The sequence below is a fragment of the Octopus sinensis genome, linkage group LG6, assembly GCF_006345805.1.
Source record: "Octopus sinensis linkage group LG6, ASM634580v1, whole genome shotgun sequence".
Taxonomy (NCBI): domain Eukaryota; kingdom Metazoa; phylum Mollusca; class Cephalopoda; order Octopoda; family Octopodidae; genus Octopus; species Octopus sinensis.
Window position 1 is genome coordinate 9,724,366 of NC_043002.1, and position 17,207 is coordinate 9,741,572.

General features: G+C 43.9%; 1 long non-coding RNA gene across 1 annotated transcript in view; it reads left to right on the forward strand.

Annotated features, from left to right (window-relative positions):
- LOC118763820 overlaps window positions 1–8,902 on the forward strand; it is a 15,841-nt gene extending 6,939 nt beyond the window's left edge. The window contains exons 3-4 of the long non-coding RNA XR_004999568.1: window positions 8,620–8,624; window positions 8,738–8,902. This is a non-coding gene — a long non-coding RNA (uncharacterized LOC118763820). The remainder of the gene's footprint in view (window positions 1–8,619; window positions 8,625–8,737) is intronic.
- Window positions 8,903–17,207: the final 8,305 nt, after the last annotated feature.

The window sequence follows — 17,207 nt, forward strand, 5'->3', positions numbered from 1 at the left end:
AGGTGATAGCTGGAAAATTGAATATTAGCCCGGCAGCCACTCCATCCCAGAGCCCGGTGGCAACGCCGGTTAAATGCCCAGCAACAACGGAGAGTGTGGGGGAGGCAGGCAGACAAAAGCTGCCATGCTCCCTCTCACAACCGTAAGTAACAAACTTTCTTCATTCATCGATGATTAAGTTGGGCTGTATAAATGTGCGTGGAATGGGGTCGAAATGGAAACAGGCTTGCTTGCTGGACGACCTCAGGACACACAGAATAGATGTAGCCATTGTCACCGAGTCCAAGATGAGAGGAACCCAAGCGTTCTCGCATCTTCTCAATGGTTACGAGAAATTTATTTCTCCTAGCCGAGGAGGAAGTGCAGGCGTGGCAGTCCTTATCAGGAAGAACTTGGACTTACAGGTAAGTACTGTCTTTATGGACCCAGAAGGTAGGCTGGTTGTCCTCGATGTAACTCACGTAAGTAAGCAGTCCTTCAGGTTGGTAGCTGTTTATGCTCCTAATGAGGGTAGGCAGACTGGTTTTTATCGGAACTTGGAGCACTTTCTAGTGACGTCTAAAACGGTAGTATTGGTAGGGGATTTCAACACTATCATCGATGCGCGGATAGATAGTGTGGGCTCGTCTGATAGAAGGGGGAATCCTTGCCTTAAGGGTCTACTGACGAGCTTTAATCTAGTAGATCGGTTTCGAATGGATGAGCCGAGCATTCCACAGTGGACGTGGAGTAACAATGACGGCTCACGCAGATCGTATATAGATAGGGTATTTGTTAAAGAACGAGATAGGAATAGCATTAGCTGTCCACAATTTTGTATTGTGCCTTACACGGATCACAAATTAGTGACGTGTGAGGTACATGTAGATAAATGCCATAGACAGGGACCCGGATACTGGAAAATGAACAAGTCTATTTTGGCTTGTGAAGCTTTCCGTAACCGGATTATGGAATTAGTCCAGAGGGCATTATGTGGAACCATCATTAATAATAGATGGTGGATCGCCCTCAAAAGAGCCATCCGTTTGGAGTCCATTAGATTTAGCAACCAGCTAAGTTTAGATAGGACTAGAATAGAGGGCGATTTAGTTAAGAACTTAGACGAGCAATGGGATCTGGCTGTGCATCTAGAGTGTTAGCAGAGAGAACGATCTTGTACCGTCACCTCAATGCCAAGCATGAAGGATGTAGAGTCAGAGCTAAGCTACGTGCAGTGAAACGAGAAGGTATTAATGTTGCCGGATGGGCACGTCGTGTGGAGAGTCAGAAGGGCAAAAAGTCCTCTATTAAGTCTTTAACTGACGAACAGGGACGCAAAATCTATGGACAGGAGGAGATACAGAAGGTCTTTCAACAGCATTTCGCTCGGTTGTTTTTGGGAGGGCGATCCACTCGAGCGAGGGGAGGACTTACAGAACTTCCTAGCTGGTGGGCCTCGGCTCACGCCAAGCAGAGCGGAACGCTGTGAAGGACCGATTACTCCCGCGGAGGTAAGAGGGGTTTGTGCTGAATGCGCCCGGGAAAAGTCGCCGGGACTGGATGGTCTGCCCTATGAGTTTTATTGTTGTATGCCGGACTTGTTCGGGGACATACTGGCAAGCGTCTACGCAAACTGGCAACAGAATGGGAGGATTCCCAGTTCTGTGAGCCGGGGAGTTGTGACGCTGATCCAGAAAGACCCGAGCAAGGGGGATAATATTAGTAATTATAGGCCCATAACTCTACTTAATGTAGAGTTAAAGATTTTGGCCAAGGTGTTAGCAGAAAGGTTGAAGGTCGTCATGGAAAAACTTGTCGGAAAGGCACAGACATGTGCAATCCCAGGCAGGTCGATCGAAGATAATCTTCACCTTCTACGCTACACTATAGACAGGGTTGGGCAATTAGCCGGCAAAGGAGGGGCATTGGTCCATTTAGACCAAAGTAAAGCATTTGATAGGGTAGATCATCAGTACCTGGCGACGGTTCTCCGAAGCGGCTGGGCTAGGTCCTGACTTTCGCGGTGGATATCAGCTATGTACAGCGGTATCAAGTCCACAGTCCAGATAAACGGTTACTTAACGGAACCGTTTTCGATTAAGCGTTCAGTTCGTCAAGGATGTCCCTTGTCCCCTCTCCTGTACGTTTTGGCTCTTGAGCCATTGCTGCGGAAGTTGGAGACGGTGAGATGCAATCCTAATGAAATCGGATGCGGTAAGTCTGTTTCTGCGTATGCGGATGATGTCACCTTCATCGTGTCCAACGAAGCACAACTAACTCGTGTAGAAGGTGCTCTCCGAAGATACGAAGCGGTGGCTGGGGCAAAAGTTAACAAGGACAAGTCCACTGGTTTGCGCCTCGGCACCTGGAGGAACAAGCCGATATCGTCCAGTGTTGTTGGACACTGGACAGATGGTCCTGTTAAATTGCTTGGAGTTTGGTTTGGTTCAGACTCCCAGACGGAGAAAAATTGGAGCGAGGTAGTGACCAAGGTAGAAGCCATAGTTCGGGAGTGGTCCGGAGGCATCTTTCCTTGAAAGGGAGGGCGGAGGTGGTACAGGTGTTATAGCATCTGTAATCACCTATCGCCTGACTGTCGTGCCTTGCCCCGATTTGTGGCTAAGCAAGTTGGATCGACTCCTTTTCCGCTTTTTGTGGAAGGGAGGAAAGCCACTTGTAAGGCGCTCCGTGTGTTGCCAGGAACCACTAAAGGGTGGGCTGGGGATGCCTTGGTTAATGATGCGCAGGCATGCGCTGAGACTGAGACATCTCTGGTTTCACCTGGAAGGTGATAAGGTGTGGAGTCCGCTGGCAGATAATTTCTTCCCGCAACCGGACTCTATGGAGAGATTTAAACCCGGTTTCATTAAAAGACGGAATCTGACTTTATGGCAGAAAGAGTGCCGACAGGCACTCTGGCTGATCCACAAGATAGGCAAAGCCGGCTGCGGGAATACCACCTCGACATTTTATAGAAGGATGGTAGAGGCAAAAAATGACGACGTCCTAAGAGGGTCTCTGGGGTTCGATGAGGATCAACTATCCGACCTGTTTAAGAAGACTTTCAAGCCGGGGTATTTGGACAATTACCAAAAATCCCTGACTTGGCAGTGCTATAGGAATGCTCTACCTGTTCGCGATAAGTTATATAGGCATGGAATGTCAGTGCCACCGACATGTCCAAGATGTGGGTTGGACGATGAAACCGTCCAGCACGCTTTTGTACATTGTCAGGAGCTGTCAGGCTTAATAAGTTACGTAGAACACGTGTTGTCGCATCTGGGACGAGTACAGCTATCGGCTGGTTCTATAATAAAGATGATACCGCCAGCTGGACTCTCAAAGGAAGGTGAGGCTTGTTTTCACTGTACGGTGGCAGTACTGAAAGAGTGTGTGTGGAGAACTAGATTGGAAGGTTTGGTGTCAGGAACCTTTGTCTCTGGATATGGTATGTTAAAATACTTCAGATACCATCTAAAGAGCAAGATGGATTTAGAGAAGAGGAACCTGACACAGAAAAAGTATGTGAATCGATGGAAGGATGTGATAAAAAGGTGGGTGTGAGTAACCCTGCTTGGTCATCATGAAGGGAGAAAATAGTCTCTGGGCTCTTAGGCTGTCGGGTAAGAATCCTGACTGTGATATACCTAGCTGGCAAAATCATTTTTAATTTAATAAAAAAAAAAAAAGGAGAAAAGTAAAGTCTAGTATCATAATCAATAATCAACATATGTAAATATCAAACGAACAACGTAAACTTTTTGTAATTATGTTTTGTATTGTAATGTACTATCTCTGTAAGATTTTTATAATCATAATAAAGATTTAGGAAGCGACACCTACTGGTTTGGCTACGCTGCATTGAAAAGGGGCAATACCCCGAACGCGTCTGTAGCTGCCGGCCAAGTAGTGTGGAGCGACTGACCTCCCTTGTTCAAAGGTTATATGGATACAGTTTGTGTATCAAATAGCTAACTTAAGGCGATGGCCTCATGGAGCTAATAAGCGGTCAGCTTTTTTTTTATTTTTATAAGAATGCCATATTAGTATGGCGATAACTAATATATATATATATATATATAATATATATATATATATACATATATATATATATATACATATATATACATATATTCATATATATACATATTATATATAATATATATATATACATATATGTCTGTATGCAAGCCATATGCTACAAATGTGTCCCAGAGAGAAAGGCCACTGTACACAAGAACAAAATCCCCAGAGAGAGGAAAATTTTAATGAGACGGCTTACAAAATTTTCAAATCGCCTAAATAAACAGATTGAAAGCAGTGAAAAGTCCCGCCTAAAAATAAAACTGTTGGAAATCGAAAAATGTCTGCAACTCTCCCATGAAAAGGAAAGAGCAGACAAAGAAGCCTGGGCTATAGACAACATAAAATCTAACCCCAGAGCTTTCTACAGGTATGCCAAAGAAACAGCTACGGTGCACTGTAGAATAGGGCCACTCCTCGAAAAGGATGGCACACTTACAGGAAAACCAATGAGGGTAAGTGAAATACTGAATGAGCAATTCAAGAGTGTTTTCACTCCACCCCTTGGGCATCTCCAAATCACCAATCCACTGACTTTTTTACCACTGCAGATATAAAATCAGAGGCGGTGACGATAGATTACATCGATATAAAGGAAGACGATGTAATCAAGGCTATAGATGAAATGAAAACAGACTCAGCTACTGGCCCCGATGGATTCCCGGCAATCCTCCTAAAAGCATGTAAGAGAGTCCTAGCAAGACCACTGCAGATCCTCTTTCAGAGCTTCCTTGCAGCTGGCAAACTTCCAAGAAAACTGAAGGAAGGTAAAATATGCCCCATTCATAAAGGAGGTAGCAGAGCGGAAGCCAAGAACTATAGACCTATCTCTCTGACCTCACACATCAGCAAGGTCATGGAACGAATAGTCAGAAGGAAGCTGATCACCTTCCTTGAAGAGAATGACTTGCTGCCCGACACCCAACATGGTTTCCGACCAGGGAGAAGCTGTTTAACTCAGCTCCTACAACACTATGACTGGGTGCTGAAACGGCTGCTGAACCACTCAAATGTGGAAGTGATATATCTCGACTTTGCAAAGGCCTTTGATAAAGTCGATCATGGAATGATATGTCACAAACTGCGTGATCTCAACATAGTTGGAAAACTGGGAGAATGGCTTCATGACTTTCTGAAAGATAGAAGTCAGGTGGTAGTGGCCAATGGGGCCACTTCCATTAACACGCAAATAGTGAGCGGTGTTCCGCAGGGCACTGTTCTGGACCACTACTGTTCATAATGGCCCTCTCAGACATGCCCTCAGCCACGCAGAGAGCCACGATCACAAGTTATGCAGATGATACAAAAGTTTCACAGGCAATACAGAACCCTGAGGACACTAAACACCTGCAATGTGAGCTAGACAAAATATACAAGTGGGCCGAAAAGAATAGCATGCAGTTCAATGCTGAAAAGTTTCAAGCTCTATACTATCAGCATGCAAAACTAAATGCAATACCCAATGAATACACTGGACCCGGAGGAATAGCAATCCCAGAGGCACAATCAGTGCGTGACCTAGGTATTTACATGAGTGATGACGCGACCTTTCGTGTACATGTTGCTAAATTGGCAATGAAATGTAGACGACTGGCCGGATGGATCCTCAGAACCTTTAGAACAAGAGAACAAGAAACCATGATGGTCCTCTGGAGGACACTTGTCCTAAGCCACTTTGACTACTGCTCTCAGTTATGGTCACCATCCAGTGTCAAGTTGATCACAGAGCTCGAGGCGATCCAACGTAGCTACACGAAGAAGATAGCCTCTATGCAGAATGTAAGCTACTGGGAAAGACTCAAGAGATTAAAACTATATTCCCTGGAGCGTAGGCGGGAAAGATATGCCATAATATACATCTGGAAGATCCTGGAGGGACGTGTCCTGAACTTTAGCATCGAGAGTTACGCAAATGCCAGAACTGGGCGCCACTGCGTGGTGCCTAGGACTCCAAACTTGTCATCAAGATGTAGGACAAGATTCTGTGATAGCCTGGGCTTCCGAGGCCCACAGCTCTTCAATATCCTCCCGAAGAACCTGAGAGACCTGCATGGGGTGGATGCAGATGTCTTTAAAATGAAGCTGGATCTCTTCCTGTCAGGTGTCCCAGATGAACCAACTTCACGGCAGGAGGGGCAGATGAGGGCAGCTGCATCGAACTCTCTCATGCACCAAATGGCAGTTGCCAGAAAGCTTTCGTGAAGTGAAACCAAGTAGCAACACCAAATGGCGGTGCCCCAGCATGGCCACAGCTCATAAGCTGAAACTAGAATCAATCAATCAATCAATCAAACTATAGAATTTTCTCAATATAGCCAAGAGAAAAAGATGTTTTATAAACACATTCTACCAGTATACGAAGTTTAAAATTTTTTAGTTACCTAGAAATTATGTTAAAAACTGCCGTTCAAACCGAAAAGATCCTAACTTTCTTTTTGAAGAGCTCAGATTTAGGGAAGGTTTTCAGTGCTTCATTTCAGTCCAACCACTTCGAAGAAGGTTTTTTTTTATTATTATACAGAATCCACTTTTCATCGCAAATTACAACACGGTTGAGAAATGGATCGGTCTGGTTACGGAGAAGCGATGAGCAAATTTCTTATCAGCGCATTTTATGATTTTTCATTCAAATCGTGTGGCACCCATTTGCCGAGCTTTTTTGATTTTTCGATCGTATTCAAATGGTTGCAGGTAGTTTTCTGGCTAACTTGAAGTTCTTTTGCCAGTTCTCGAGTGGTTTTACGTGGATCTTTCTCAACGACGGACTTTAATTGACCGTCGTCGATGACAGACGGACGTCTACTACGCTCACGATCTTCAAGGCTCAGGTCTCCACTGCGAAATCGTTTAAACCATTTTCGAGCTGACCATTCACTGGTCATTTTCTCACCAAATGTTTCATTGATATCGCAAGTAGTTTCAGTCGCTTTGAAGTTAAATAGTAAAATTGATCGAAAATTGCACTTTAAGATAATCGTAGCAATTTCAGATGATTGTAACAACGGTGAAAAAATATCAATGTTAATTTACTGATGCGTTTGGGCAAGTCTATGTATTATCAGACAACTGCAAAAAAATATTTAAAAAAAAAATTAAAAACTCTGCAAAAATCCGGTACAAATTCTTCATGGTTCAAAACGTTGCTTACATTTTACTCAACCTGATATACATACATACATACATACATACATACATACATATACGTTCAGCAAAATTTAGATTCAAATGAATATGGTACTTAAGTCAGATGCACCAGAATTTTGCACGGTGTTATCCATATGAATCCATGGGGTGATTATAATCAAAGTAAGCAACAAGAATATCTTCGGTAATTTGGTACGATCGTTTCACGCTACATCATTTTATTCAACATTGTAAGTATTACAACAGTTTTAAAATGTTGAGCAATCATCAGCCATTTATAGAGGTATTGCATGAATGAGTGCTCAACATTTTAACAAATTACGGAAGATATTTTTGTAGCTTATTTTGATTTTATATATATATATATATATATGAATAGCTTCTTTTTGTAAACGTTGCTAATGAATGCTGTTTCAAAAAGAAAAAAATGAAACAAAATGAATTGTGAAAGAATTTGAATTGTATTACAAAACCTTATAAGAATAAATCAATTCCCCATAACTAAAAGTGTGTTTAGAAGTTTCGTCTGAGACATACTTAGAAGTAAGCATGGAACTGAACTAAAATCATTTTCGATTTAGGTACAAGGCCAGCAATTTTGAGGCAATGGATCAGCACTTCACTTCTGCTTTATTTTATAGGCAGGTCCAGGTCAATTCCGACGTATTTACCAATTTACAGTTGACTACAATTTTTAAAAAATATATAACATTTTATACAGGTTTAAGGACGTAATCATGCAACCTGCAAAAAAAGTTTCTCACTTACTTTTTAAAAAAAGCTCGCCACTCTAGCCATTCAAAATGTGACCTCGTGTGTACCGTTGGCGATTTTTTTTCCTTTGCCTTCCCTTCTCTGGATCTTTCCTTCTATGTTTCCGACGAAGAGCTCCGCTTGAAACGTTAAACCCTCCTTCTTTCCTGAGCGTCCAATAATACTATATTTGTTCCACGTCTTCGCATTGTTTTGTTTTTTTGCGCTTTCTTGTTTGGATTAACTTTAACTATATATATATAGGCGTAGGAGTGGCTGTGTGGTAAGTAGCTTGCTTACGAACCACATGGTTCCGGGTTCATTCCCACTGTGTAGCACCTTGGGCAAGTGTCTTCTACTATAGCCTCGGGCCTACCAAAGCCTTGTGAGTGGATTTGGTAGACGGAAACTGAAAGAAGCCCATCGTATATATGTATATATATATATATATATATATTTATATATTATGTGTGTATATGTTTGTTTGTCTGTGTTTGTCCCCCCAACATCGCTTGACAACTGATGCTGGTGTGTTTACGTCCCTGTAACTTAGCGGTTCGGCCAAAGAGATCGATAGAATAAGTACTAGGCTTACAAAAGAATAAGTCCTGGGGTCGATTTGCTCGATCAACTAAAGGCGGTGCTCCAGCATGGCTACAGTAAAAGTGTAAAAAGAGTATATATGTATGCGCGCGTGCGTGTCCAGTGTAGATCTGGGAAGACCATAATTCAATTAGACCCGTAATACGGATGAACTCTCCATATACGTACACTGCAGAATGCGTTACGTGGCCGCTTATCTCCTTGCCAACCTTGGGGGTGTGAAACAGCCCACTGAAGCTGATTTGGAGAAGATTTTAGGCAGCGTTGGTATTGAGGCCGAAGCCAGTAAAATGAAGAAAGTCATCTCACAGCTAAAGGACAAAGACCCAGCCACCCTCATTAAAGAAGGTAATTTTGGCACTGCCACATTTGTTTGTTGTTGATATTGGCACGTAAAAAGCACCCACTACACTCACGGAGTGGTTGGCGTTAGGAAAGGCATCCAGCCATAGAAACATTGCGAGATCAAACTGGGCCTGGTGCAGCCTTCTGGCTTCCCAGACCCCAGTTGAACCGTCCAACCCATGCTAGCATGGAAAGCGGACGCTAAACGATGATGATGATGATGATGATCACATATTTCATATTTTGTGTGTTTGTTATTTTTATCATCATCGTCGTCGTCGTCGTCGTCGTCGTCGTCATCATCATCATCACCACCACCACCACCACCACCACCATCATCATCATCAACATCATTCATATACACACAAAAGAAGAATTCCTAACATCGGGCTACAAGAAACCTTAGATGCCAAGAACCCTCCTAAGTATCCTAGCTATCCCTAATAACACTGTTTTCCAGAGCTGTACTAAACTTTTTCCTCTATCCATCATCATCATCATCATCATCATCATTTAGCGTCTGTTTTCCATGCTAGCATGGGTTGGACGGTTCAACTGGGGTCTGGGGAGCCCGAAGGCTGCACCAGGCCAGTCAGATCTGGCAGTGTTTCTACAGCTGGATGCCCTTCCTAACGCCAACCACTCCGAGAGTGTAGTGGGTGATTTTATGTGCCACCGACACAGGTGCCAGACGAGGCTGGCGAACGGCCACGCTCGGATGGTGTTTTTATGTGCCACCGACACAGGTGCCAGACGAGGCTGGCAGACGGCCACGCTCGGATGGTGTTTTTATGTGCCACCGACACAGGTGCCAGATGAGGCTGGCGGACGGCCACGATCGGATGGTGTTTGTTACGTCCCCAAAGCACGGAGGCCAGTCTATGCGGTACTGGCTACGGCCACGTTCGGATGATTTTCTTGTGTGCCACCGGCACTGGTACCACAAAGATACAAATTCCATTTATGTTCATCTATTTTGATTTGTTTTGATTTGATTTGATTTGATTTGATTTGATTTTCACTTGCCTCAACAGGTCTTCACAAGTGTCACAAGAAGGAAGGTATGCATAGGTGGACTGTCTACGTCGCCGGGTCTTCGGATGGTGTCTTTATGTGCCACCGACACAGGTGCCAGATGTGGCTGGCGAACGGCTACGATCGGATGGTTTTCTTGTGTGCCACCGGTACTGGAACCACAAAGATACAAATTCCATTGATGTTCATCTATTTTGATTTGGTTTGATTGATTTCACTTGCCTCAACAGGTCTTCACAAGTGTCACGCGTGTCACACACTTGCCTCAACAGGTCTCCACAAGTGTCACACACTTGCCTCTGCCTCAACAGGTCTTCACAAGTGTCACACACTTGCCTCTGCCTCAACAGGTCTTCACAAGTGTCATAAGAGGGAAGGTATGCACAGGTGGACTGACTACGTCGCCGGGTCTTTGGATGGTTTTTTATGTGCCACCGACACAGGTGCCAGGTGAGGCTGGCGAACGGCCACGATCAGATGGTGTTTGTTGTGCCCACAGCATGGAGGCCAGTCGACGGCCACGTTCGGATGGTTTTCTTGTGTGCCACCGGTACTGGAACCACAAAGATACAAATTCCATTGATATTCATCTATTTTGATTTGGTTTGATTTTCACTTGCCTCAACAGGTCTTCACAAGGGTCATACACTTGCCTCAACAGGTCTCCACAAGTGTCACACACTTGCCTCTGCCTCAACAGGTCTTCACAAGTGTCACACACTTGCCTCAACAGGTCTTCACAAGTGTCATAAGAGGGAAGGTATGCACAGGTGGACTGACTACGTCGCCGGGTCTTCGGATGGTGTCTTTATGTGCCACCGGCACAGGTGCCAGATGAGGCTGGCGAACGGCCACGATCGGATGGTGTGTGTTGTGCCCACAGCACGGAGGCTCTGTTCAAATTTTTATGGATCGTTCCTAATACACCTATAACTACTGGGATACATTTTACCCACATTTTCCATAGTCTCTGAAAATCAATCACTTTGTCCGGATACTTAACTATTTTTTCTATACCTCTCATATCGATTTTCTCATCCTTTGGGACTGTAAAGTCAATTATCTAGTACTTTCTACTACTACTACTACTACTACTACTACTACTACTACTACTACTACTAAATCACGCCTAGCTTCTACTACCAGTTCAGTCTGAATGTTAGTCCCACAACATCTTAGGAATATACCTGGTTTTGTTTAGCTTGGCGTTTATCCAATTAGTCCTTAATGCTTGATCATGTGCAGCTACTAACAAACTTTCTGTCTCACTGTTCAATGATTTAGTAAATCACATATACAGCTGCATGCGTGCGCACATACATACGAGTACTGTCCAAATCTCTGACCAATCACATACAGCTAGCTGGCATTCAATTGGCGTATCAAGTTTCGGGCATTTTGATTGGGTTTTGGATAGAAAATTCACAAAAAGTCACTTCCATTGACTTTTTAATGGCTTTGCGGGGTGACTGGAGAAATGTAAAGATGTGCACAACCACCCTTGGACGGTTTTGAATGACCGTAGAAAGTGCGAGCCCTCTAACTGAAAAAATGCGGATTTGTATAAAGGACACACACACAGACATTTTGCCGTTTATATATAGAGATACGCTGGCAATATTATAAGAAAAAAAGAGGACGAAGATTTAATTACATACGCTGGAATCGTTAATAGGGTGTGTGAGAGATTTAAAATTAATGACTTAACACCAGACATGTTTAAATGTTTAATTTTCGTGCAAGGTTTAACGGCAAAGAAAGTCCACAAATTCGTAACCGAATTCTGACTAAATTAAAGCAGAATTAAGCTAACACTACAAGAAATATCTGAGGATAATAAACCTAAGCCAGAAAATAATAAACCTAATACACGATAGGGAACAAATTTAAGTAAGAAACTGCTCACACATACAATCGGTGAGACCGAAAGTAAGTAATGAAAAGCAGAAAATTGACCCATGTTTTGGATGTTTTACACTACAGATTCAACTGTCCTTATAAAAATCGAAAATGCCTCAAGTGTGGTAAGATAGGTTATAAAAGATCACACTGTAAAACAAAACCTAGAAAACGGTTCAGCAGAAAAGAAAATCATGCAAACAGTTTATCGGTGACAAGAAATACAAAAGAGCCTCAAAGGAAATTTGTGGATGTAAAAATTAATAATACAAATGTAAAATTACAGTTAGATACAGGTAGTGACATTAATTTAATTAATGAAAACACATGGGAAAAATCGGGAAACCTACTAAATTAATTTTCAAAGGCAAAATTATTTGTAACGTTATATTTCGCAAAAACAAGCAAACCATCTGGAACTGACTGGATGGAACTGTTCGGATTATTGGATTTACTCATAAATAATTTTTGTAAAAATGTAGTGGGATCGTGCGCCAATTCAAATACAGAGTCAGAATTTTTTTTTTTAAGTGGAAAGGTTGTTCCCTGATGGTTTTTTTTCAGACGAGTTGGGTTGGTGCAATAAATTTAAAGCCAAATTTCAGGTAAAAGAAAATTCATTACCAGTTTTCAAACCCAATCGCAATGTACTGTTTGCCGCATTAGAGCAAATGAAGAAGGAATTAGACAGACTAAAAAAAATGAGAGTGATTGAAAAGATCGGCTGCTCACATTGGGCATCTCCAACAGTGAGTGTGTTAAAAAGAAGAACAATAAAATTCATGTATGTGCAGATTTCTCGACGGGACTAAACGAAGGTTTAAGACAGGATAACTACCCATTATCTAGTCCAGAGGAAATCTCGAAACTAAATGGTAGTAAATTGTTCTCGAAATTAAATCTTTTTGATGCTTACTTACAAATACGAATGAAAGACGACTGTACCAAATTTCTAATAATTAATGCACACAATGGTCTGTACAAATCTAACCGGCTTCCATTTGGCATAAAAGTTGCTCTGGCTATATTCCAACAAGCGATGGATACAATGCTTGCAAAGTGTGACATCGCGATGCTCTACCTGGATGATATATTAATTAAAAGTGAATCCCGTGATCAGCATGTCGAGCATGTAAAGTGTGTTTTTGAAAATTAGGATCTTTACCTTTTGACCGACAGATTTAAAAAATAATTTTTTGTAACTAAGCACTTTCAAACTTCAGACACTGCTAGAATGTGTCATATAAAACATCTTTTACTCTTAGCATTTTTGAGAAAAGCTTATATTTAGGAAGTTATTTCACGCTAAAGTTGTAGTATTTCGGTAATTTCAACCAATCAATGACGTGTATTCAGCTGAATAAAATCACTGCTGTTGTTTGTCAACAAGAACTTCCGATGATGTATATTTCGTTTGTCACTGTTATTTATGACAACCCTAACCCTAAAACCCTAAACCTAACCCTAACTCTAAACCTTAAACCTAACCCTAACCATAAAACCAGTACAAACGCACGAACGATGTCATAAATAATAGTGACAAAAGAAAAATACACCGCCGATAGTTGTTGTTGACAAAGAACAGCAGTAATTTTATTCAGCTGAATACACATCATTGGTTGAAATTACCGAAATACGAGAACTTTAACGTGAAATAACTTCCTATATATAAGCTTTTCTCAAAAATGCTAAGAGTAAAAGATATTTTATATGACACATTCTAGCAGTGTCCGAAGTTTGAAAGTGTTTAGTTACAAAAAATTATTTTTTAAAATCTGTTGGTCAAAAAGTAAAGATCTAAAAATAAGAGATTATGGTCCTACACTGAGTGAGGAGAAACGTGAATTTTTCTTACCTAAAATTAAATATTTAGGACAAATTGATAAAAAAGGTCGTCGACCAAATCCGATGCGATCAAAAATATGACCCTCCCACCGACAAATATATCTACCTTACAAGGTTTTGGGAACTTGTAAACCATTATGAAATTTATATACCAAATATGCACACGGTAAGAACTCCACTAGGTAATCTATCAAAAAAAGATATAAAGTGGAAGTGGTCTCAAAATTGTCAGAAGGCGTTTCACGAAATTGAAAACATATTAGGTTCTGATTTGTCTTTAGCACATTTTGATCCTGCAGTGAAGAATGAATACTGTATCGAAGTAGTAGTTTCTGATGAGTATGGCATCAAAGCAGTAATGCTACCTAAACACGAAGATGGTAACAAGAAGGCCATGGTTCATGCCTCATGTTTGCTACTACTTGGAGAAAAAAAAATACAGCCAAATAGAGGTGGGGGAGGGGTGTGGGATAGGATGGGGGATGGGAAGGTGGAGTAGGGGTGGGTGGGTTTATGGTGGGTATGTGAGGAGAGAGAGGAGGAGAGAAGAGAGAAAGAGAGGGTGAAAGAGTAGGAGAGAATAAGAGAGGAGAGAGTAAGAGGGATGAGGGAAGGAGGGGAGAGAAAGAGAGTAGGAGAGGAGAAAGAGAGTAGCGGTGAAGAGAAGTAGGAGTCGGGGCAAGAGAGGAGAATTGGGTGGGAAGAAGGAGGATGAAGGGAGAGTGAGGGAGCAGAGAGAAAGAGAGTAAGGGAGAAGAGGGAAAGAGAGTAGGGGTGAAAAGATGTAGGAGTTGGGGAGGAGGTTAGATGAAGAGGGGAGGAGAGTTGAGCCCAAATGGCGTAAAAGAGCGAAGAGAGAAGATTAATCCCTGTTCACGGCGCAAACGGGAGTCTGGATGGCCTCTGTGCAAGGACAATCCGAACACAGACAGGTGTTGCAAGGAGTGACCGGTGGAGTGAAAATGGCGTGAGACCAGAGTGTCATTGCTGAGGTGGATGTCTCGGACGTGTTCCACGAACTGGTCAGCCAAGCGGTGTCCCGCTTGTCCGATGTACAGGGAATGGCAGAGAGAGCAGGAGATGCAATAGATGATATTGCTGGAGGTGCAGGTGAAGGAGTCGGTGATGCGATAGGGCTGATGATGGGTGCCGGTGAGGAGGGTGGTGTTGGAGAGGTAAGGGCAAATGTGGCAGCATGGGCGGGAGCAGGGGAACGAGCCAGGTTGGGGAAGAAGCTGTGGACCAAGAGGTCTCGTAGGTTGTGGGCTCGTTTGAAGGAGGGGAGGAGTCGGTTAGGGAAGATGTGTGAAGTGGACGGGTCGGACTGGAGATGCTGGAAAGCTCGGAGAATGGTGCGTTGGAGAGGTAGGGTGGTGGGGTGGCAGGTGAAGGGAAAAGGGAGGCTGGAGACTGCAGGGCGGGTTCGTGAGGAGAGAGCAGATGCACGGTCCATGGAACGTGCTCTGGCAAGGGCGGTGTAGATAGTGGTGAGCGGATATCCACGTAGGATGAAGTCTCAAAGTCATGGTCGTCACTACAGAGTCTGTGTAGACGGAGGAATTGGGAATAGGGGATGGAAAGCTTGGTGTGTTTGGGGTGGGAAGAGGAGAAGTTTAGGTATGAGTGTGAGTCTGTGTGTTTGTAGTGGATGGAGGTGGTAAGAGTGGAGGGATGAATGCTGACTGAAATGTCAAGAAAGGAGACAGAGGTGTCAGAGATAGTGCAGGAGAAGTGGAGGGCAGGATGGAAAGATTTGACGAAAGAGAGGAAGGAGTCTAAATGTTTGTGGGAGAGTGAAGTCGTACCGATACAGTCATCAATATAACAGACATATAGTTCGGGAGTGGGACCAGTGAAACTAGAGAATATTTGGGCCTCAACATAGCCAACGAACAGGTTCGCATAGTTTGGGCCTATTCTTGTTCCCATGGCCACTCTCGAGAACTGCTGGTAGAACTCGCCCGCGAACGAGAAGCAGTTGAGTGAGAGGACAAGTTCGGCTAGACGAACGAGTATGGATGTGTCGGGTTGGGGATTGGGTCGTAGGTCCAGGAAGTGTTTCAGTGCACGCAGCCCCTCATGGTGAGGGATCACAGTGTAGAGGCTCTGGATGTCCATTGTAAAGAGAAGTTTGGAGGAGCGAGGAGGGAAGGAAGAGAAGCCACTAGGGGGTCAAGGACACGGTCGAGATATTTGGAGATAAGCTCGGTGGGGTAGTTACAGGCGGAGACGATGGGGCGGCCAGGGTTGTTAGGCTTGTGGATTTTGGGGAGGAAGTAAATGGTGGGGTGCGGGGTGTTCGGACGAGGTTGGATGCGGTGTGGGGGAGACGGGAGGACGAGATGAGGTCGTGGATGGTAGAGGAGACCGTCTGTTGGTAGCTGGGCGTGGGGTCAGTGGACAGAGGGCAGTAGAAGGAGGTGCCATGGAGTTGGCAGAGAGCTTCGGCCTTATAGAGGTCCGCGCGCCATACCACCACAACTCCACCCTTGTCGGCCGGTTTAATAACAATGTCAGTGCGCCGTCAGAGGGAACGAAGAGCCGAGAGTTTGGCTGGGGAGATGTTGAGAGGACGGGGACGGCTGGAGAAGTTGAACCGCTCGAAAGCGTGCTGAGAGGCGCCCACAAAAGATCCACTGCTTGCAACTGGCCAGGAGCAGGCGTCCACTGGGATGGTCGGCAGCCCAGGTCAGTGAAGCAGTCCTCCTCGTTTGATGCGGGTGGAGTGTCACGGAAAAGCGCACACAACCTGACCCGACGCACAAAGCTGTGGATATCAGCACGAGTCTGAAGTTCATTACAGGATGAAGTGAGGGGGATGAAACGCAGACCCCTACTGAGGATGGAGTGCTCCGCCACAGAGAAGGAAAGATCTGGGGGAATGGTAACAACAGACTGAAGTGGAGAAGGGGTGGATGGAATAGAAGTATGAGGGGTGGATAGGGTGGAGGTAGGAGGGGGGAAGGCTGGAGGGAAAGTGGGGATGTGTGAGGGGGGTTTGGAGGGACAGTGGGGTTGGATGTGGGTGGGTGGAGCCTATCAGGGAGGGAGAAGGGTAGTGGAGGAGTTGGGGTAGTGGCATCGGGTGTGATGGAATGGAAGAGTGAGTGGAGTTTACAAAGTTTGGTGTCGGCAAGAAATTGATGAAAGAGATGATTTAAATGAATTATATAACGCAACGTGTTGTGAGCATGGAAGGGCGGCAGAGAAGAGAAAAAGATTGAAAAAGCAGGAGGGAGAAGACGGTCGGTGGTATGTATTTTAGAGAGATTGGAGCGAATGGTGGCACGCATAAGGCGGTAAGATGTGGTACGGAGTACGGGTAGGATGGATGAAGCTGAGTGGAGAGTGGGGTGGAAATGGAGGCGGAAACTTTTAGGGATGAGACGGTGATGTAAGCAGTGACTGAGAAATGAAACGTGGCTAGAGAAGCAGGTTTTTTTAAAAATGAGTAAAGAGAGGTTAATGGATGGCTGAAAGCAGTGGGAAGGAAGTAAGCAGAGGTAATGTTTTAGGCTATG